At 40.6% G+C, this 22,208-nt stretch overlaps 1 protein-coding gene across 1 annotated transcript in view; it reads right to left on the reverse strand.

Moving 5' to 3' along the window:
* The window catches only part of SLC35F1 (solute carrier family 35 member F1), a 425,018-nt gene that overhangs the window by 167,862 nt on the left and 234,948 nt on the right, over nucleotides 1-22,208 (reverse strand). The window lies entirely within an intron of this gene.

A 22,208-nucleotide genomic window follows, 5' to 3' on the forward strand; every position in this document is an offset into this window, starting at 1 on the left:
TAGGAACACTTAGAAGAAAGGGCTATAGAAACCCTTGAAAATCTAGGAGTATCTCCTCTCCATTCCCAGATTTTGAATCTCAGTTTGCTCTAATGAACACTAATAAGCATAGTCTCTGCTCTCCTCTGCTCAAGTCACAGTTGCTGATATATTACAACTCTTATTCATAAAGGAAATTTAGTAACTGAGGTGGTGTAGTAAGAGATTTCAAATTTTATAAATATTTTCCATGGCATTTTTATAGGCACTGACCATAAAGACTTTTGTAGTCGAGATTACTAGCAAGAGTCAAAGAGTTCACTTTGCATAGAAATAAAATGCTCATGTGGTCTCTGTGGTCACATACACCTGTATCCTCTGACACAAGACGAATCCCCGGCTTTAGCAAAGCAGGCTTCTGCTCTCGCCAAGAGTCTCATCTGACTTTCCAGGCTTATTTATTTAGAGAAAAAGCAACAGCGAATAAGCAAAGAGTCATATTTCTAAACAAAGAAGCATTAGGCAGAGCGTCTTCAGCATTACATATTTCCTTCCCCATGGTGTTTGTGAATCCATCTTTCTGGAAGGGTCCTGGGTAGATACCTTTTCTTGTGTTCCAATAAAACTTTATTTACCAAAACAGGTGGTGAGCAGATGTGACACATGGACCAGAGTTTCCTGACCTGGTACATAGACTCTAGGCCTCAGCTGGATAGATACCTTGGTGGTATCCTTTAAAAAAAAATGGCAAATCCATCACTCATTCCATTTGCTTCCATGAAGAAGAAACATTGTGGCAAGGCATGTGGGCTCATGAAAAAGACTCTCCACAGGTTAGCTTGAAATCTGTTGATAGAGGCTGCCTTGGTAGATTGGTAGACTGCTGTCTCCAAGTACTGGCCCTGACTCCTCAATTCAATCTTTATAAAGGAGTCAGAGATATTTTTAGACAGATAAGTTTAAAACGTCAGTCTTCAGTTTAAAATCCTCCCGTATAGATGATACCCCATAGATGGCATCCTATAGCACGCAGTGATCTATAAAGCCTATGTTACACTGTCTAAAAAGGTGGCTGCTAACAGTGCCTCATATCTTTCTACGCTCAAGCTGCTCCTCCCAAAGGGAGGTGGGTTCTATTTTCCTTTTCAGGAAGCTGAGCTTGTCTTGTGACTTACTTTAACCAACAGAAAGTAGAGGGAGAGATGTCAAGTGGCTTCCGGGCCTAAGTCTTAAGAAGCACTGTGGCTTCCATTTTCTGCCCTCCTAGGATACAGCTTCCATGTACAGAACCCCAAGTTAGACCACTGAATACTGAGAGGCTGTGAGAAAAGGAAAAGAGAGACCCAGCCAACCATTGCCATCGCAGCTGAAGCACCAGACATGTGCATGAGGATCGTGGATCCTCTGGGCCCAGTGGAGTGGTGCCAACCTGCGTCACGTGGAGCAGAGAGCAACCTTCCCCAGAGACTGCTGCCCAACTGGAGAACTGTGAGAAATAATCAATGGTGGTGCTTTCAGAGCATGAAGTTTTGGGTGGTTTGTTAAGCAGCAGCAGCAGCTACTGAAACAAGGCCTTCGATGCCCCCTCTGCCCTCTACTTCTAGCACCTTGGAGCCCTGCCTCCAGCTTCTCCCATTTTATTCCCACAGCGCCAGAGCTCCAACCCTACAGAGCTACTCGCACTTCAACAATGAGTCATGGTCTTCTTCATCAGCATGTCTTCTCACGTGTTATTATTTCCAGAGTGTTCATCCCAACTTGTCAGTCTGACTCTCATTCATCTTTCAAGATTTGGCCCACATGTTATGTTATCCCCTTTAAGAAGTATTCTCTGCCCTCTTTTTCCCTGGGATGTATCTCCTTTACTTCTGTATCATTGTTCTATAATGACTGTTTTTACTGGGAAGTTGGTACAGTGCTCTTCACTCTGTCTGCAGCTGGGCAATGCCATTCAAAGGAAATAGAAAATGAACACGTCAAAGACAGTAGGTACAACTAGGCAACACCGAATGGTTTTGTTGAAATGAAAGGATGATTTTTTTTTTTAAAGGCAGACGTAAAGAGAAGTACCAGAATCAACTCAAGAGTTTTTAAGCCAGCCTAGGAAGTGTGATATCCATTAACAAAAATCATGATAGGAGCTGCAGGACTTCCTTGATGGTCCAGTGGCTAAGACTCCACTCTCCCAGTGCAGGGGGTCTGGGTTAGATCCCTGGTCAGGGAACTAGATCTCACATGCCACAGCTAAAGATCCTACGTGCCACAATGAAGACAGAAGATTCCTTATGCCACAGCTAAGATCTGGTGCACGCAAATAAATACATTTTTAAAAATTGATTTGCAAAAAAATCATGATAAGGAGTTGTCTTTAGTGTAAAGATAATACACATTTTTTGGTATATTGAATTTGAGCTGCCAAATGAACTTCCAAATGATCCGGGAGTATCAGAATTCTGGGATCAGAGTTGAATAGGGAGGTCAACCAGGAGAAACATATGGAAGTTATACATATAAACGTGGTGGCTAAAGCACTAGAAATGGATGCTATTCCCATGGAAGGAAGGAGAGAAAATAGGAAGACCTAGGGAAAATCCTTGGAGAATCCCCAGATTGGGGTTAGGGAAGAAACTAGAGGCATATCATTGGAGTCAGAAGCAGACCAGTGCTCTGTGAGGTGGGATGTGGTGGGGGGCGGGAAGGAGGTTCAGACAGAGGGGATTACGTATACCTATGGTTGACTCATGTTGATATATGGCAGAAACCAATACAATATTGTAAGGCAATTGTCCCCTAGTTAAAAATAAATAAAAAAATAAGCAGTTAGAAGTCTAAAGGGAAGACCATGATACTTCTTGGTGTCAAGGAAACCAAGGGAATAGAGGCTTTTGTGGAAGAAACAGATGTACTACTGAATGTTGCTTAAAGGGCAGGATGAATGAGGACGGATAGGAGATGATTTGAAAGTCACCGTCAGCCTTTGTAAACCACTTTTGAGTGAAGAATACCAGAGCAACAGGGGTATCATGGAAAAGAAGGGAATGGAGAACTTCACAGAAGCACTACTGGTAAAGACCTGCCTGCCAATGCAGGAGACATAAGAAACACAGGTTTGATCACTGGGTCAGGAAGATCCCCTGGAGGAGGGTATGGCAACCCACTCCAGTATTCTTGCCTGGAGAATCCCATAGACAGAGGAGCCTTGAGGGCTATAGTCCATAGGGTTGCAAAGGGTCAGACACGACTGAAGCGACTTAGCACGCACACACATACACACACACACACAGAGTTAGCGGTACTAACTGGACAGGAAGTGATGAGAAACAAAGGTGCTAACATTGAAGAATTTTAAAGAATTCAAAGAATTATTTGCAGAAGTTTGATCTAGTCACCACATAACATAAAATAACAGTTAAAATAATAATGTTTAAAATTATTAAAAAATAATTTAGAGTGGATTTATGATTATCCTCCTCATTGGGTCATTCTTATTTGCATAATAACTTACATCCTTAATATGAGCTGCAGGGGAGAGCTACGACTCATATACCAGGGAGTGGGTACTGGTGCTGCGTATGTCTACGAGAGGATGCTGGGTATGGAGTGTGTCTCCTTGGGAAAAGAAGGTCAACAACTACTGCGAGGACATGGTCATTCCTACACCTGCTTAAGTTACAACCATGATATTTGAAACCTTGGCAATATCTTGAACAAAATCAGGCCATAAAAAGTGACAGATTAATTACATAAGAGAATAAGATTTTAGACCTTCTAATGTGTATGTGCCAATACACTATAAAACAGCCTTCCCATGTCATGCTCTATATATGCAAAGATGAATAAGCATAGTCCTTGTCACTGGGGAACTACTAAACCAAGATTTTGGAGCTTAGTCTTCAAGTAACTTACTATAAAATAGATGAAATAGAAATAATAATTCATATTTAATAAGTCCTTACTACATGCCAAGTCCTAGGCTTGGCATTTATACATACTGTTTCATTTAATCCTCACAAGAACCTTATAAGGCAGATATTGTCATGGTTCCATTTTATAGATAAGTAAACTGATGCATACAGAGGTAAGTAGCCAGCCCAAGGTCACAGAGCTAGCAGTGGGAGAATCTGGATGGAAACTAAGTCGTATGATTCCAAATCCCAACTTCCTAACAACTATGCCACGCCACCATTACGCTGCCCCCCAAATACTCTATGCCCTCACAAAGGGCACAGAGCACAGTGCTAAACCTGGGTGGCTGGCTTCCAGAAATATTCTGGGGAAGGTGAAGATAAAATAAGTCAGCCGAACTGACTGATGAAAGCTCTTCCACCAAAACATCTGTAATGTGCGCCTTTCAACAGAGGTCAACACAAGCCTATCCTTGTTTCCTCAGCCAAACAAAACAGCAAATCTACTGTATTCAATTTCTCCTTTTAATTAGTGGCCATGCTGTTCAGGTGCTGCAGGTATGATTTGATAAAAATGCAAATTATGGTTTTGTCCATCATGCTAATCAACATGACTTGTAAAACAAGAAGGAAAGGAAGGGACCTTTTATCAGATCAGTTCACCAATCCCTCTCCACGTGAAGGGAGCTCGATACCGTCACTACTGCCGTCTGCAAAATCCATACTAAGTTACTAGAGACCCAAAGCAAAATAAATAGGCAAAGAAATAAGAATACAAGTAAACGCAGATGCTGACACTCTGCGAATTCCAATGCCCACCCCCTCCACTGCCCCCATCGTTTTCCTCTCATGAAATTCTCTTCTGTTCTCTTTTAGCACAGAATGAATACTTCTGGGGATTTGTTTCTCAGAATGTCTTCTTACCACTCTCTGTGATTTAGGATCTTTTCTCTTCATCTACTGTCACCTTATCCCTCCTAACAATTTTCTCCCTGTACTAACCACTAGAGGAGATATGTGGTCCCTTCACCTAACCCCTCATAATCTTAAGGCACCATCTTCTCCAGAAAGCCTCCCCTTGGCCGCCCCTTGCTCACTAAGGCTGAGTTAAGTGTCCTCATCTGTATATTCCTATCTCTACTTGTGCTTCCCATACTGTATTAACTCATGAGCTCCTTAAAAAAAGGGAGTGCATTCTAATCATTTCTATATTCCTGGCTGCCCTGAGGACTGCTGAAAGGGAAGGAGATGTTGTTTAGTCACTCAGTCATGTCCAGCTCTTTTGTGATCCCATGGACTGTAGCCCATCAGGCTCCTCTATGCCTGGGGTTTTCCAGGTACGAGTACTGGAATGGGTTGCCATTTCCTTCTCCAGGGGATCTTCCTGACCCAGGGATCGAATCCACATCTCCTGCTTTGGCAGGTGGATTCTTTACCATTGAGCCACCTAGGGAAGCCCCAGGAAGGAGATAGATACTCAATAAATACAGAAGAATGAATGAACAAATTCACAAGTGAACAAATATCTATAAATGAAAAGGATCAGAAGATGATAGCTGCTTATCTTATCTTGAAAAACTATTAGCTCCAAAAGACAAAAACACCTCATTTTTACTGTATTCCATCTGCCAGTTAGTGAGATTAATAAACTCTTCTCTGCACAAGCCTGGTAAGGTGCTATCTTGCAAAAATAATGCTAAATATGGTGCGGGGTGGAATTTTGCACTGGGAGTTGTTGGTTATTCATGTAGTTTATAGAATAGCACACCAGATGCATTCTAACATAGAATATAGAGTTCCTATAATTTTAGCAGCAGAAATGGAGAAGAGATTATGATACACATTTTCTCTTCTTTGTTTATGCATTTAAAAGGACATCCTCTCCACTTTAAATTCAGAATGACTAGACAATGAAAAATGCATGAGTCTCAGGAAAAACAGTGCTGTTGGAAGCTGAATACCTGTTATAATAGAGCTTGTACTCATAAAGACTGACATAAACCATTACCAACAGCACTCTGTTCTGTTCAAGAAATAGACATTAGAATCTTGTGAATAAACCTGTGTTTTACAAAGTCGATATTCAAAATAATAAGATTTAAAATAAATAATACGTTGAATCTCATTTTCTTCCCTTAGAAGAATACATTAAAGAATACATTCCTTTAAAAAGGTATGAAAAATTTCAACACAGAGTTACATAAACATATTGCTTTGTAATTCTTTGGCATGAGAATGAAACAATTATGTCATCATCTTGAACGCGAGCACATCAATCTTTACGTAGAGACATCATCATTCTGTTAACTATTCTCAGGCAAATCATGTAAGATCTGAGTCAGCATATGAATTCAGATATACAACCATAAGAACACTTACACTGCCTTGATGAAACACAATACCATTTGACCATGGGAAGAATGTGTTCTACTATGTTCTTTGACAAGATTCCTGTTTTCAGAAGTTAGGACATTCACTTCTTGAAGCTCTTTGCTGAAAGGATTTATTCCTTTTGAATATTAATTAGACTTCGATGTAAGGAGATTTTTAGGCAGGAATCAAATACACATCTCCAGAGAATAACATTAACTGGTGTTTCTTTGACTCAGATTCTGCATTTGTGGAATTTAACCTATTCTCTGGTTCTGTCGTGTCAGTTTTGTTTTGTTTTTACTTTTTATTTTTATTTATTTATTTTTTTATATTTTATTTTTTAACTTTACAATATTGTATTGGTTTTGCCATATATCAAAATGAATCCACCACAGGTATACATGTGAATCAAGATTGCAGGGAGAAATATCAGTAACCTCAGATATGCAGATGACACCACCCTTATGGCAGAAAGCGAAGAACTAAAGAGCCTTTTGATGAAAGTGAAAGAGGAGAGTGAAAAAGCTGGCTTAAAACTCAACATTCAAAAAACTAAGATCATGGCATCTGGTCCCATCATTTCATGGCAAATAGATGGGGAAACAATGGAAACAGTGACAGACTTTATTTTCTTGGGCTCCAAAATCACTGCAGATGGTGATTGCAGCCATGAAATTAAAAGACGCTTGCTCCTTGGAAGAAAAGCTATGAAAAACCTAGACAGCATATTAAAAAGCAGAGATGCTACTTTGCCGACAAAGGTCTGTATAGTTAAAGTTATGTTTTTTTCCAGTAGTCATGTATGGATGTGAGAGTTGGACCATAAAGAAAGCTGAGCACCAAAGAATTGATGCTTTTGATCTGTGGTGTTGGAGAAGACTCTTGAGAGTCCCTTGGACTGCAAGAAGGTCCAACCAGTCCATGCTAAGGGAGATCAGTCCTGAATATTAATTGGAAAGACTGATGCTGAAGCTGAAGTTCCAATATTTTGGCCACCTGATGTTAAGAACTGACTCATTGGAAAGACACTGATGCTGGGAAAGATCGAAGGCAAGAGGAGAAGGGGACAACAGAGGATGAGATGGTTGGATGGCATCACTAACTCAATGGACATGAGTCTGAGTAAGCTCCAGGAATTGGTGATAGACAGGGAGGCCTGGCGTGCTGCAGTCCATGGGGTCAAAAAGAGTTGGATATGACTGAGCAACTGAACTGAACTGAACTGAAGTAAACCATAAGGAATCCCTCATATCCCTCAAAGATCCCACGATCTTTCACTGACTCCGTGAGGTAGGAAGTATAGGAGACATTCGAAGCTCTAGTGTGAGAGGATGAGTCAGAGACGTGCATGTGTATTAGACGTTGTATGTCTAGAGAAGTGTGTAGAAGAGTGAAAAGCACAAAACAGGAAATTGAAGCCCCTGGCTCTTGAATTCCACTGATTAAGATCCATGATCTCGTGCATCTCCAACTCAGAGCTTGGATTCCTTTGTGCAAAGTAGGAGTATTTTAACTGATGACTGTGTGATATGACATGCATGTGTGTGCTTGTGGGCGTGCCAAGTCTCCTTAGCTGTGATCGACTCTTTGTGACCCCGTGGACTGTAGGCTGCCAGCCTCCTCTGTCTGTGGGATTCACCAGGCAAGAATACTGGAGTGAGTTGCCATGCCCTTCTCTAGGGGATCTTCCTGACCCAGGGGCTGAATCCGTATCCCTTATATCTCTTGCTTTGGCAGGTAGGTTCTTTTTTTTACTAGTGTCACCTGGGAAGCCCTGAGACACTTATGTCCTCCTTCAGATCCTCTTGGTCTCATTATGTCCAAGGTCTCTCTCACTACCCTAGCTTCAGTGGTGGCTGCCAGGAAAGGCTATGAATAAACTGCAACCAACACTATTTCTGTGTGTCTTGCACCTCCTACCCTGGAGATTCCGGGTTGATGCTGAGGGCCAGACCTTGTAGGGACCAATTTTGTACCCACTCACCAGGAACTGGGAGGTGCCAGGGAATGACTGCACTTGAGCAATAGAAAACGAAAGCACAGTGCTTTGTGATAACCTAGAGAGGTGGGACGGGATAAGAGGTGGGACGGAGGTTTAAGAGGGAGGGGTCATAAGTATACCTATGGCTGATTCAAGTTGATGTATGGCAGAGACTAACACAATATTGTAAAGCAATTATCCTTCAATTAAAAATAAAAAATTTAAAAAATATCCTGAAAATTAAAGCAGACAAATAGATTCTCCTTTCTCCTTCCCTCCTCCCAGGCAGACCATCCCTAGCAGCAGTCACTTCCACAAGCTCTCTGAAGATGTCCTGGCTGACAAGGTGCTCTGTTAGGGACTCAGTGCCCCAGTACTGCCTGTCTCTCCTTCCCCTCCTCACTCCTGCTCCCTGGATTGCAGTCCTTAATAAAGTAACAGCACTTAAACCTCTGCTTTCTGGGGAACTCAGACTAAGATATGAACTTTACATTTCCTTCGACTCTGTAATTGTGACTTACTTGCAGAAGACGCTGATGTGTATGGAATTCGTATCTTCGATCTTAAAGTCTATTCCTTTCGTGTATTTGATTAAACGCTTTGGTAGCTGAGTTACCAGCCATGTTTACTTGTTTATTATGCACACACTCTGCGGGTTTGGGGATTAGCTGCAGAGAAACAGATGAGTCAATAGCATTTGTCAAGGGCCTGCTGGGTACAGGTTATGAGAAAGGAATGTCTGGTCCCTGCCTCCAAAAGGCATAGAGGGGCATGGAGTGTAAACAAATGAAACTATCTGAATAGAGAACATAAAAATACCTATGGACTCCAGTAAGTCTATATAAAACTGCTACAAGTTATTGCAAATAATTTGTCTTTAAAATTGGGCAAAGCAAATATGGAAAAAGTTTCAAGAAGAGCATAGTTTTGAGGCTTTTTCTGGGGGGTGTTGTTTTAAATAATGGAAGAGGGGTACTTTTGGTATTTTGAACTTGGCACGCTATCTCAGAAAAAAAGAACACTGCTGTTTCAGAAGCTGCTATATCAAATCACTAGGCTGGCTGGTAAGAATTCTGATAATAGAGATGGATCGAGAGAAGTAAGAAACAGAGGAACCTAAAGTGTAGAGCAGAGTTTTAATTCAGTAAGAATTGTTCTCTGGAATTTCTAAGCAAGGAATGTGAAGCAAGCTCCTGTCATAACATTCCCAAATTTTTCTGCTCATTCCATTCAGTTCAGTTCAGTTGCTCAGTCATGTCCAACTCTTTGCGACCCAATGAATCGCAGCACGCCAGGCCTCCCTGTCCATCACCAACTCCCGGAGTTCACTCAAACTCACGTCAGTGATACCATCCAGCCATCTCATCCTCTGTTGTCCCCTTCTCCTCCTGCCCCCAATCCCTCCCAGCATCAGAGTCTTTTCCAATGAGTCAACTCTTTGCATGAGGTGGCCAAAGTACTGGAGCTTCAGCTTTAGCATCATTCGTTTCAAAGAAATCCCAGGGCTGATCTCCTTCAGAATGGACTGGTTGGACCTCCTTGCAGTCCAAGGGACTCTCAAGAGTCTTCTCCAACACCACAGTTCAAAAGCATCAATTCTTTAGCACTCAGCTTTCTTTTTAGTCCAACTCTCACATCCATACATGACCACAGGAAAAACCATAGCCTGGACTAGATGGACCTTTGTTGGCAAAGTAATGTCTCTGCTTTTGAATATGCTGTCTAGGTTGGTCATAACTTTTCTTCCAAGGAGCAAGCGTCTTTTAATTTCATGGCTGCAGTCACCATCTGCAGTGATAGCTCATTCCATTAGTCAGAACCAAATCCTGTTTATATTACAGTGGGAAAGTTTCAATAAGGAGAACGATTGGAAAGCCAGATGCTTCTGTAAGTTTGGCACTCTGAAACTCCATAGTTCCATGGTACATTCACCCCTGACCCAGTGTGATAGACCTATCTCTATTTTCATCTCAACACTGCAAAGCTGCAGGCTTTTAATTTTTGCTTCTCTTCAGCAGAGCTTTTTATGCATCTCTCAATACAGCTCAGTTGGTAAAGAAGCCACCTGCAATGCAGGAGACCCCAGTTTGATTTCTGGGTCAGGAAGATCCACTAGAGAAGGGATAGGCTACCCATTCCAGTATTCTTGGGCTTCCTTGGTGGCTCAACTGGTAAAGAATACGCCTGCAATGCAGGAAACCTGGTTTTGATCTCTGGGTTGGGAAGACCCTGGAGAAGGGAAAGGCTACCCAGTTCAGTATTCTGGCTTGGAGAATTCCACGGACTACAGTCCATGAGGTTGCTTGAACATGACAGAGAAACTTTCACTTTCAACATAATTTGCAGACTGTGCTTTAGTCTGTTACCATCTTGTTCTTCTGGTGTAATACAGCCATCCTTACAGTGATAAAAAGAAGAGGAATTTCTCCAGGAGTATAAGGATTTTGATCATTCATTAATAAGTAAGAATACCAATTGAGGTGGATTAAATAATTATTATTATATTTAATGGCATTTTAAAAATGATGGGGGGTATGACACTTATCTTCCTTTCCTCCCCTTAAATTTGGAAAGGTTATTTTCACGTTATGGCTGCTTAATTTTTTAATTGCTTGCCAGCAATGTGTCAGGTAATATCTTAAGGCACACTGTATACTGAGAGCAAAGCCCATTCTTAATAAAAGTAGAAGAAATGCATATTTTTATTGTCTTGTTGACAATCACAAATTGTAGCTAATATTTTTGTTACATGTGATTCATTTCACTGTGTTTATTTTAGTTTGCCACATAGCTGATGGAGAAAGGTCAAATTAAGAATAAGAGAAATTTCAATTGAGCACCATTTTTGGTTATTTATGATACACTGTGGTATTAGCTCTGACTCTCAAATTTTGTGTGGGGAATCATTTGTAAGTCAACAATCCTCTTTGGGAAGCTTTGTTCCTGAGATAATGCAACTGCTAAATCCTTTAACCAGACTCACATTAACTGGGTGAAGTCAGGGACTACCATGAACCCCATCTGTCAGAAGAACATTCACTCCTCTGTTAAAGAATCTGCTGCTTCTGCTGCTAAGTCACTTTAGTCGTGTCCGACTCTGTGTGACCCCATAGACAGAAGCCCACCAGGCTCCCCTGTCCCTGGGATTCTCCAGGCAAGAACACTGGAGTGGGTTGCCATTTCCTTCTCCAATGCATGAAAGTGAAAAGTGAAAGTGAAGTCGCTCAGTCGTGTCCGACCCTCAGCGACCTCATGGACTGCAGCCTTCCAGGCTCCTCCGTCCATGGGATTTTCCAGGCAGGAGTACTGGAGTGGGGTACCACTGCCCTCTCCAGTCAAAGAATCTAATATACCTTAAACCTTAAGGTGACCTTAAAAGCATCAATGGTCCAAAGAAGTCAGCGATGAGAGACCACAATTTGCATGATTCCACTCATACAACTTGTCTAGAATTGGAGAATCTACAGACAGGTAGCAGATTACTTGTTGTCAAGGGTTGGGGGGATGGGGAGATGGGAAGGCAATAATTAAAGGGTAGGGGGATTCTTTTCAAGATGATGAAATGTTCTAAAATTGACTATGGTGTTAGTCACACATAACTGTCTACAAAATATTAATATTCTAAAAAAAATTGAATTGTACACTTTAAACAGATAAATTGTATGCTATGCGCATTATATCTCAATAAAGCTGTTACTAAAAAGAATGAAAGAGAAAAAAGGAAGAGAGGAGGAAATAAAACAGATAAGGAAAAAGAGATAAAGGAAAGAAAAATAAAATTATACAGCAGATAAAAAATGAAGCTGCAACCATCTAATCTACAAATTGAGAAACTGTACCAGGGTCAATTTGAATGTTAAAAATTAGTCAAGTTTAATTATCTTCCCCCCACCAAATATAAAGTAATGATGATATATTCTTCCTGGGTTCCAGGGGATCAATTTATATTTTCTTTTAGATGTGTATTCTCACTTTGGAGACAATGGACTTAAAAGATGTTTTTAATCCTTAGCTTTTAAGGTAAAAACGTTTGTCATCTTCCTTCGGAGAACCTGTATGGTGTCATAAAATATACGAAAAAAGTATATGTTTTGAAATGCAAAGTGTGCCTTAAAAGTATGTGCTTTTTAATATCATATAAAAAAGTTTATGTTTTGAAATGAATTTGGATCTTGGCTCTACACTAACCAGCTGGGACTCGCAAGAGTACTGGAGAGGGGTGCCATTGCCTTCTCCCTATAAAATAGGGATAATATTAATAATACATATCTCTCAGGACTATCATGAGGACTACACGAGACAGTTGACATAAACTGCTTTCTATAGTACCTGGCTCATAAGAAATACTCAAAATAATAGCTCTTATTACATTTTAGCACACGTTGTAAGTACCAAATGTTCTTATTGATTACTTAAATCTATATGATTGCATTATGATACATTGAGAAAAAAAGTAGAGAAAGTATTGCTAACATGCATCCCAGATTTATTTTCTCAAGTTCTGACTAATTTATTCCTAAATATAGAAATTTTAAAGGATTACTGCTCTGCAGAAATTGGGGAAGGAGAGAAAACAAACAAGAAGAAACAGAAGAAAAAAAAAAGAACAAAAAATAATGAGGAATATTTAAGGAGTTTCACCTGACATGCGTACTATGAAACTAACAGATCTTAGTTTTAAACAGGAATTTCTGACTTGAATTCTTACACTTCCTAACATCTTGGAGAATAAGAAATAAATTTCTACATTTTTAGCCTAACTGTGTTGATGTCTTCTTTCTTAAAGGACTTTGACATTTTTCATTACAAAATGCTTTTAACTCCGCATTTTGAATTATGTTATGAACCCTGAGGCCAAATGGCAAACATTTAACTTTAAAAATCTATTGAATAAATAAAAACAAAGAAAGTACGCAAGTGGACTGGTGACTCACTTTCTTTAAAAATAAAGACCCATGTCAAACTCCGTTATTTCATCACATATTTACCAAATTTGTATGCATGAAGTGTAGTGTATTTGAAGAAGAGTAAATTGGGAAAATTAGATTCCACTAAGTGCTGAACTTCTTCACATACAATTAAAACCTGCTTGAAAAATGTATAATCAACTAAGATCATCAATTATGCCTTTTACTTGGAAGAACTTGCAGGGAACTCAGGATAAATAAATAGGGAAGCCATGCCTCATTTTAGAAGACAAATAAATCTGGCTTTTGCTTTCAAATCATAAAAGGATTCTCTGAGTGGAGACTGGCTGACATTTTCCCACCTCATTCTTTGCATCAAAAGATGACTTCAATTGTCCCATCACAAGGATCTGACAACAATGCAGTAATTTTTTCTCAGTACTCCTGACATACTACCTGGAAAAACAACTAAAAACTACATCAAAATCCAATGTTTGCAACATGGGCTGGACAAAATTCATTCTAGAGGAAAAGGTCTTCTGCAAGAATGAACACTGACTATTAACTATAATTAAATATTACTTATTTAAGAAATCTGACCTGTTGAAGTTTCTACTATAGGGATGATTCTAATAAAAAAAAATATCATTGCCACTTCTGCTTCAGGGTTAAAGAGGAAATGGCAATTAGAAGATCGGAAGGAAGGGATGTCCACAAATGGGAAATACCAAAAGGTTCTCAGCTGCCATCAAGATGGAAGAGGACAGAAGGACAGACCGGTGTGAGAGGTAGTGCAGGGACCTTCTGAGGTCAGGCAATCGAAGGAGGATTTTAAAATTTTTAAGACCTGAGGTAGGAGTGGGGCTGGTGGAAAAAGAGAAAATAAGAATATTAAATTGAGGAATTTGGTCAAAGACAAGTTCGAGCTAAGTCACTTCAGTGATGTCTGACTCTTTGCAACCCTATGGACTCTAGCACACCAGGCTCCTCCACCCATGGGATTCTTCAGGCAAGAATACTGGAGTGGGTTATCTTTTCCTCCTCCAGGGGATCTTCCTGATCCAGGGATTGAACCCTTGCCTCTTATGTCTTTCAGCATCAGCAGGCAGATTCTCTACTACTCATGACCCCTGGCAAAGCCATTCAAAGACAACTCAGGATGGTTCGTGAGGTACAGAATACTTCAACTTTTTAAAGGTACCAAGACTAAGCATTATGGTAAACACGTCAGGCCAAACAGAAATATCAGGCAGATTACAAGCCAATGGTGCCATATTGTTTTTGTTCTGAGTGTTTTTATTCTCACTAAATTCATGTTCTATATAACAGAGATCAGTTTATTCTTGTAAGTGGAGTAGTTGCCGAAGTGATGACTGAAAACCAGTCTCTGGCCCTCAAGGCGTGTTCTTTAAGAAGAAGGAGGAAAAGAAAAATGAAGGGCCACTTAGGTAAACATAAACTGTACACTCACCATTCTCCTCCTTGAGCTCACTGAGAAATGCTGCTGAAGTCACGAGGTGTGCTCTGAGACAACCGACTTCATGAAATCCAGTCTCCAGAGTAGGAAGGGGTAGGGCGAGGTCCCTTCCTAACCTTTACCATGGCTTCAATCATGTCTGGCCCTTTTACAATGAGGACTTCTGGGGAAAGAGTCGTTCACTATCTCCAACAGAAACCATTTACAAACCACCTTTCCTTCCTTTTCAAGATTAGGGTAAATCCAAGCATTCTCAGATCTTTCATACATTTCCCCTAGCTCACCTGTGTCAGCTAGAAAAGCCTGCAGTGATGATTCTAAAGAGTCCAAGGAACAGAGCGCATCCTATGAGTGAGTATGCAGCAAAATGCCAAAGGAGACAATGCTAAGATACTGTCTTTCCAATTTTTTTAAAAAAGGGAATGCCTTCATTTATTTTTTTTTTTTTAAGTTCCACTAACAGGGAAATTATGTAAAACTTCAAGAGCTAAAAACAAACATTCCAATTTTAATTCTAACTTTTTTTTGCTATAGGTGTATTTCCTACTCCTCCCCGCCCCCTGCCCCTGCCGTTTCTTCCAGCCTAACTTCTTAAAAGCACCTAATGCTCCTTAGATAAAAGCTTCTGGATTCCAAGGAACAGTGAAGGCTTGGAAAATATACATCCTGGTAGCCCAATGTGTTTGGATATGCATGACAGCCTGAGACACATAGATAGAGAGGCAGATATGATATATATATATATATATATATATATATATATATATTCATGATAAATCGCCACAGTCGTGTCCCACTCTGCGACCCTATGGACTGTAGCCTGCCAGGCTCCCCTGTCCATGGGGTTTCCCAGGCAAGAATACTGGAGTGGGTTGCCATTTCCTCCTCTAGAGGATCATCCCTGACCCAGGGATCAAACTTGCATTTATTATGACTCCTGCATTGGCAGGCGGATTCTTTGCCGCTAGCGCCACCTGGGACAAATGTGTGTGTATCTGTGTGTGTATATATTTGTCCACTGAGGCCTCTTAGGTTGTTTCCATATTGTGGCTATCATGAATAACGCTGTAATGAACATGGGAGTGCAGATATATCTTTGAGATACTGACTTCATTCCTTCTGAATACATACTCAGTGTGGGATTGCTGGATCATATTGTAGTTCTATTTTTAATTTCTTGAGGAGCCTCCATATTGTCATATGGTTTTCCAAAATGAAGGTACCGAGTACATTCCTATCAACAGTGTATAAGAGTTCCCTTTTCTCTACATCCTTGCCAACACTTGTAATCTCTTATCTTTTTGATAATACACATTCAAATGAGGTGCTAGCTACCTCATTATGCTTTGATTTGCATTTCCTCTGCGATTAATAATGGTGAGCATGTTTTCACATGCCTACTGACCATTTGCATGTCTTCTTCAGAAAAGTGTCTATTCCGTTCTTTCGGACAGTGTTTTAAAATTGGTTTCACTTTTGTTTACTATTGAGTTATATGACTTCCTAATATATTTTGGCTATTAACCCCTTTTACCAGATACGTGATTTGCAAATGTTTCCTCCCATTCTGAAGGTTGCATTTTTCATTTTGTTGACTGTTTGTTGTGCAGAAGCTTTTCAGTGTGATGCAGTCCCTCTGGTTTATTTTTGCTTCTGTTGCCTGTGCTTTGGGATTGACACCGTAAAGATTTGACAGTGATTGTGAAGGTGACTTGGACAGAATCTGAATATCACTTTTTTCCTTTATTGATCTATTTATGTGTGTGTGTGTCTAAAGGAAAACAAGGGAGGGGCTAAAAAGGTCTCTGTTTCGGAAGTATAGTGAACTGATACATCAAGTACCTGTCTTCCCAGCGCACACGCTGCCAAAGAGATTCAATTCAAATGAGTTGCATAATGATGGACACATTTTGTTTCCCTTAGTGCTCCTGAGGACCACTTAGTTTATGCATGAAGTAGATTACTGTGGATAGGCTACTGCAGGGCTAAACAACTCCATCTTTAAAGTAAAAATAGCAAATAAAATGAATCAAGGTGCAACATCTACAATGATGTATGCATTCTGCTGAATTTAATTGAATTCTAATTAAATTATGTGGAGCAAGATAAATTAGATTATTTTTCAAGCACATTTTAGATAAACCTAATGAAGTTCTATGAGTAAGAAAGGCAGAATGGGCTTTGTTTAATGACTCAGTTGTTGATATATTCCCTTAGAGGGAATAAGAGGTCAGACTGACCTTGGGTCCTTTATTTCTTGAGTAAGACAGATATTACATTAACCTCAGAAAGACTGGCTAAAAAGAGATTAGGGTTTACTTTATGTTGATAGTGAAATAATTTATTAAGGCATTTAGATATATGGGTTTCCCCCTATATTTTTTCCTCTCAGCCTTTGAGTTCTCTGGCATAAGAACTATTGGGAAGGAAAACAAAGGACTAAAAACAGAGGGCTAAATTGTTTCTTGAATCCCCTGGAGTGGATTGTGTCAGGGGTAAGGAAGGCAAGACTGCTAAAGAGAGGAGAGCATAGAAGTATCAAGCTGAGGGAACAGTCCTCAAAACTACAGTTGATTCTACAAACGAAGTGGACCCAGAGCTAGCCTCTGGGGAAGGGCCACTCTGCGGAGGGGAAGGGTACAGACATCTGGGTGAATTGGCTTGGTTAATCAGCTAGGGAAGCTTTATCCCAGGTAAACCATCAAGGGAAGCTATATCCCAGGAACCAGGGCTCCTAGACTGAACTGATTTTTGTGCCATGGTGGCATAAAACTCACAAAGCTGTGGGATTCCAAGGGACAGTGCAGGCTTGGAAAATCTGCACTCTGGTAGTCCAGTGTATCCTGACATGCATGAGAGCCTGAGTCATCTATGTGGCCCTAAAGGAATGGATGGGATGGTAAGCAGTGGGATGCTAGGGTTTGGGGTGAATTGGGAATGAGAAAAGGGAACCCCTCCCTTAAATGGCTGAGAGAATTTTCTCTGAGTCCAGAGTCAAGAAACTTGGAGTCAGATTTAATTTGTTTTGTGGAACTTTGTGGAAGAGAAGGTCTCAATTTCTTCCACTCTTGGGAATCTTTACTTCCATTTTGGTTAGATAAGAAGTCATTCACAAGCAAAGAACTTTGCTTCCCTAAAATGCCCTCTTTTCCTCCTTCTTTGGAAATGCTTGGAACTTATTTATGGGAAAGGATTATAGTTTCTTTAACTTTGGGAGACAGTGACAAGTAAAGTCTGAGAGGATGAGGAAGGGGCAGAAAAGAAAGGTTCATAAAGCTAAAAGACACTTAAATTAGGTGCTCAAGGATGAATGAGGAGTAGACAGGATCATGTGTAATAATGGCTAGAAAAATAGAGCTATTCATATGACAGTTACTCATTTTTCTAAAACAACATATAAAATTAGAGGAGAATGGGTTAAGAACCTGTGAATATTACCTAGCCATGCATGGATGGATATTGCTAACCTACATTCCAGCTTCATAGCCAATCTGAGGAAGGTGAGAAATGAAGCCCTCTGAGAAACAGAACATGATGGCTGCTGTGATACATATTTCATAAAATGTTTTCTTATGGAGTGTGCTCTTCTGCACATTCCCAGTGCTGTCGGAGCTGGATCAGGGAGAGAGATGAGAGGCGCAAGTTTTCTCACTAACTCACCCTTTTATGTTTGGCACACAAAACTTTGGTTCAGTTGACAGTCTCAGAACACATCTGCAAGCATTTTCCCATTTGGTATTAATGGAAATCCCTGGAATAGGAAATGGCAACTCACTCCAGTATTCTTGCCTGGAAAATCCCATGGACAGAGGAGCCTGGCAGGCTACAGTCCATGGGGTCGCAAAGAGTCAAACACGACTGAGCACGCACGCAGTTGTGAAAATATTTACTGAAAATATATGAGTGGAAGTAGAGCAAGACTCCTGAACCACTTTGGGGGTTTCTAAGAATAAAAAGGGGAGGAATGAAAGTAGACGGGCTACTGAAAGAAACAAGGCTCCGTCCTCTACTAGCGCAAAAATTCCTTCAAGATACAAGCACTGTGATTCAACTATAATAAAATTATAAACTAGAAGGAAAAAATGTTTCATTCCCATCAAGGCATACATGTTAGCATAGAGACCTAAAAGCCTCAAATAGAGACACTCAAATAGACCAGAGGGTATTTTTTAATGAGCTTTGTTAAATGCTTCAGCACTATGGGGACAATTCTATATCTACATCCCTTCAAAGATGAAACAAATACAGACATAGAACAGTGTGTTTAATGGGTTAGTAACTATAGATTACACATAAGACAAGGATAAGGAGACATCTGAATTCTTCACAAATATTCTCAGGAAAATGTAGACTATTGTTAACAACAGGAGAATTATTTAAAAAAAATAATGCCAACTTATAGCACAGAGTAGCCAGCTAAGGGCAGGAAGTGGGAAGAGATATGACATACTCACAATATGGCATTGTGGGAGACATTGTAAGAGAGATAGTCTTTATATGGTGGTGTTTATTTGTCAAAGCCAATCCCTGCATTCAACATGATGGAAATGACCTAAGGTCATTAGAAACCTTAGAGTTTCTGGTTCTCTGTGTCCTGGTCTTCCCTAAAGCCCAGCACATGGAGTGGGAACCCAGGCAGCCCAGTCTTTCACAAGACCACTGGCAGAAGTGAGGATCTGGCTTCTGGGCCCATGAGGAAGATATAATTCATCTCCCAACTATGGGAGACAGGTGGTTGACACCTGATGCTATTTTCCCTCTACATAAATATTTTGAAGAGAATTAGTAAGGGAGTTGTGTTAGAGAGAATGTGAATTTTGTACAGTGTGTTTAGTTGTAGTGTCAGAAACTGCCCCAATGCACTGTCCAAGCTCCAACTTCCCTTCACTCAATGGGCGGCAAAGGTCTTCAGAGGGTTTAAAAGCCAGCAGGTGTTTAATCTGGGCATGAAGAGACAGATGCTGAAGTCCAACTGGACTGTGAGCCAAGGGGGAAGTTCTGCTGGCCTGCAGAGCAACTGAGCCAAATGAAGGGTTTGGGCAGGTCCCACACAACAACCAGCACAGATGGCTGGTACCAAACGCCTAAATATTTCCAAAGGTGGAGATTTCACAGTGCTTCCATCCTCCCCTTCATTCCATATATGCCCTTCTGTTAAACAACAAATACAATATTTCTGCTGTAGAAACGTAATAGAGAGTTCAGGTGGCAATTGACATTTCTTGAATAGTATTTTAAAGAGAATGCTATGATTGACAGAGTTTATAAGCTGGAGAATAATTTTGAAGACTAGAAGGATTTTTAACTTTTCAGTTTATTATCATGTCAGTAATCAAGAGCCATACTTGAAATGCGGCTTGAGTTTTAATGGCTCTCTGGTAAACTAGTATCCTGAGCACACTTATAGAATAAAGGCTGGGGTGTGGGGCAGGACACTGCTCAAAGTGCCTAGCATGGTCCATAGCTATATACATCACAGAGACACAGACGTAGGGTACAAACATATGTATACCAAGGGGGAACAGTGGGGGAACGGGATGACTTGGGAGATCGGGATTGACATATATATACTATTGATACCATGTATAAAATAGGTAACAATGAGAACCTACTGTATAGCCCAGGGAACTCAATGCTCTGTGGTGATCTAAATGGGAAGGAATCCCAGCCAAACGAGTAAATATGTATATTAGTCAGTTCAGTCACAGTCGTGTCCAACTCTTTGCGACCCCACGGATTGCAGCATGCCAGGCCTCCCTGTCCATCACCAACTCCCAGAGTTTACTCAAACTCATGTCCATTGAGTCGGTGATGGCATCCAACCATCTCATCCTCTGTCGTCCCCTTCTCCTCCTGCCCTCAATCTTTCCCAGCATCAGGGTCTTCGCATGAGGTGGCCAAAATATTGGAGTTTCAGCTTCAACATCAGTCCTTCCAATGAATACTCAGCACTGATCTCCTTTAGGATGGACTGGTTGGATCTCCTTCAGTCCAAGGGACTCTCAAGAGTCTTCTCCAACACCACAGTTCAAAAGCATCAATTCTTTAGCACTCAGCTTTCTTTTTAGTCCAACTCTCACATCCATACATGACTACTGGAAAAACCATAGTCTTGACTAGATGGACCTTTGTTGGTAAAGTAATGTCTCTGCTTTTTAATATGCTGCCTAGGTTGGTCATAACTTTCCTTTCAAGGAGTAAGCATCTTTTAATTTCATGGCTGCAATCACCATCTGCAGTGATTTTGGACCCCCCAAAATAAAGTCAGCCACTGTCTCCACTGTTTCCCCATCTATTTGCCATGAAGTGATGGAACCAGATGCCATGATCTTAGTTTTCTGAATGTTGAGCTTTAAGCCAACTTTTTCACTCTTCTCTTTCACTTTCATCAGGAGGCTCTTTAGTTCTTCTTCACTTATACACACACACACACACACACACATGGATGATATAGCTCATTCACTTTGCTATACAGCAGAAACTAATACCACATTGTTAAGCAACTTTTGGACTTCTCTGGTGGCTCAGGCAGTAAAGAATCCACCTGCAATGCAGAAGACCTTGGTTTGATCCCTGGGTTGGGTAGATTTCCTGGAGAGGGGAATGGCTTCCCACTCCAGTATTCTTGCTGGAGAATTCCATGGACAGAGGAGCCTGGCAAGCTATAGTCCATGGGGTCACAAAGAGTCAGACATGACTGAGCAATTAACACACATACACACACAAGCAACTATACTCCAATAAAAATTAATTTTTTAAAAAAAGAGACACATTTGTGAAGTCATGGGGGCTTTTGCTGTTTAAATGAAAAGGAGAGGGGGGAAAAAAGCAATCTACATCATAGGAAAGGGGCATTGTTTCTTCATTAGACCATAGAGAGGTAACATTCTTGTCTTGATCTCTACCTACTTGAGCTTTTCCATCTACTGATTTAGCCTTTGTATATAGAACTTCCATTACAAAGTAAGTTTTTGGAAGTCAAGATTCAAATTTTAATCCCTGGCTGAAAAAAAGTGAAAGACAAAACTTGGAGACACGGAAGAAAGACAAGCAGGAGAAGAAAGAGGAAGAGGGAGAAGAGGAAGGGAGAGGAGGAAGTAGAGCAGATCCTGATGTTACTTCTGCTGCGTTATGGAGGGAAGCAACGGCAGGTGTCTAAAAGTGCAGTTCTGAGCCACTCTTCATGTGGGCATATCTTGGAGGGCATTTCTTTTGTGTGTCATTAGATCTTTCCAGTCCCTGGCTGCACACCCCAAGAGATGCCTACCTCACAGGGTCAAACTCAGGAAGCAGAGATAAATAGAATGTTACTGCCCACATCAAGTCATCTTGCTCTATGTCTCTGCTTCAAATTCATCTTGGGAAAGGTTTTTAACTTATAAAAAAAATAAACATGGCATAACTCTTTAAAAAAATTCACCTTGGGACTGTGTTTATTAAACTCTGTATCATGTGGCCTCATTCTGGGACTCAGCACTATTTACTGACCAGCCTTCATCAACCATCTGCTGCTGTGAGCAGCTCGTTTGCAGACCAACACGTTTCTCTTGGCTCTCATGCTCCCAAAATGCTGACTCAGAGCTGGA

Source organism: Bos javanicus, chromosome 9 (assembly GCF_032452875.1).
Source record: "Bos javanicus breed banteng chromosome 9, ARS-OSU_banteng_1.0, whole genome shotgun sequence".
Taxonomy (NCBI): Eukaryota; Metazoa; Chordata; class Mammalia; order Artiodactyla; family Bovidae; genus Bos; species Bos javanicus.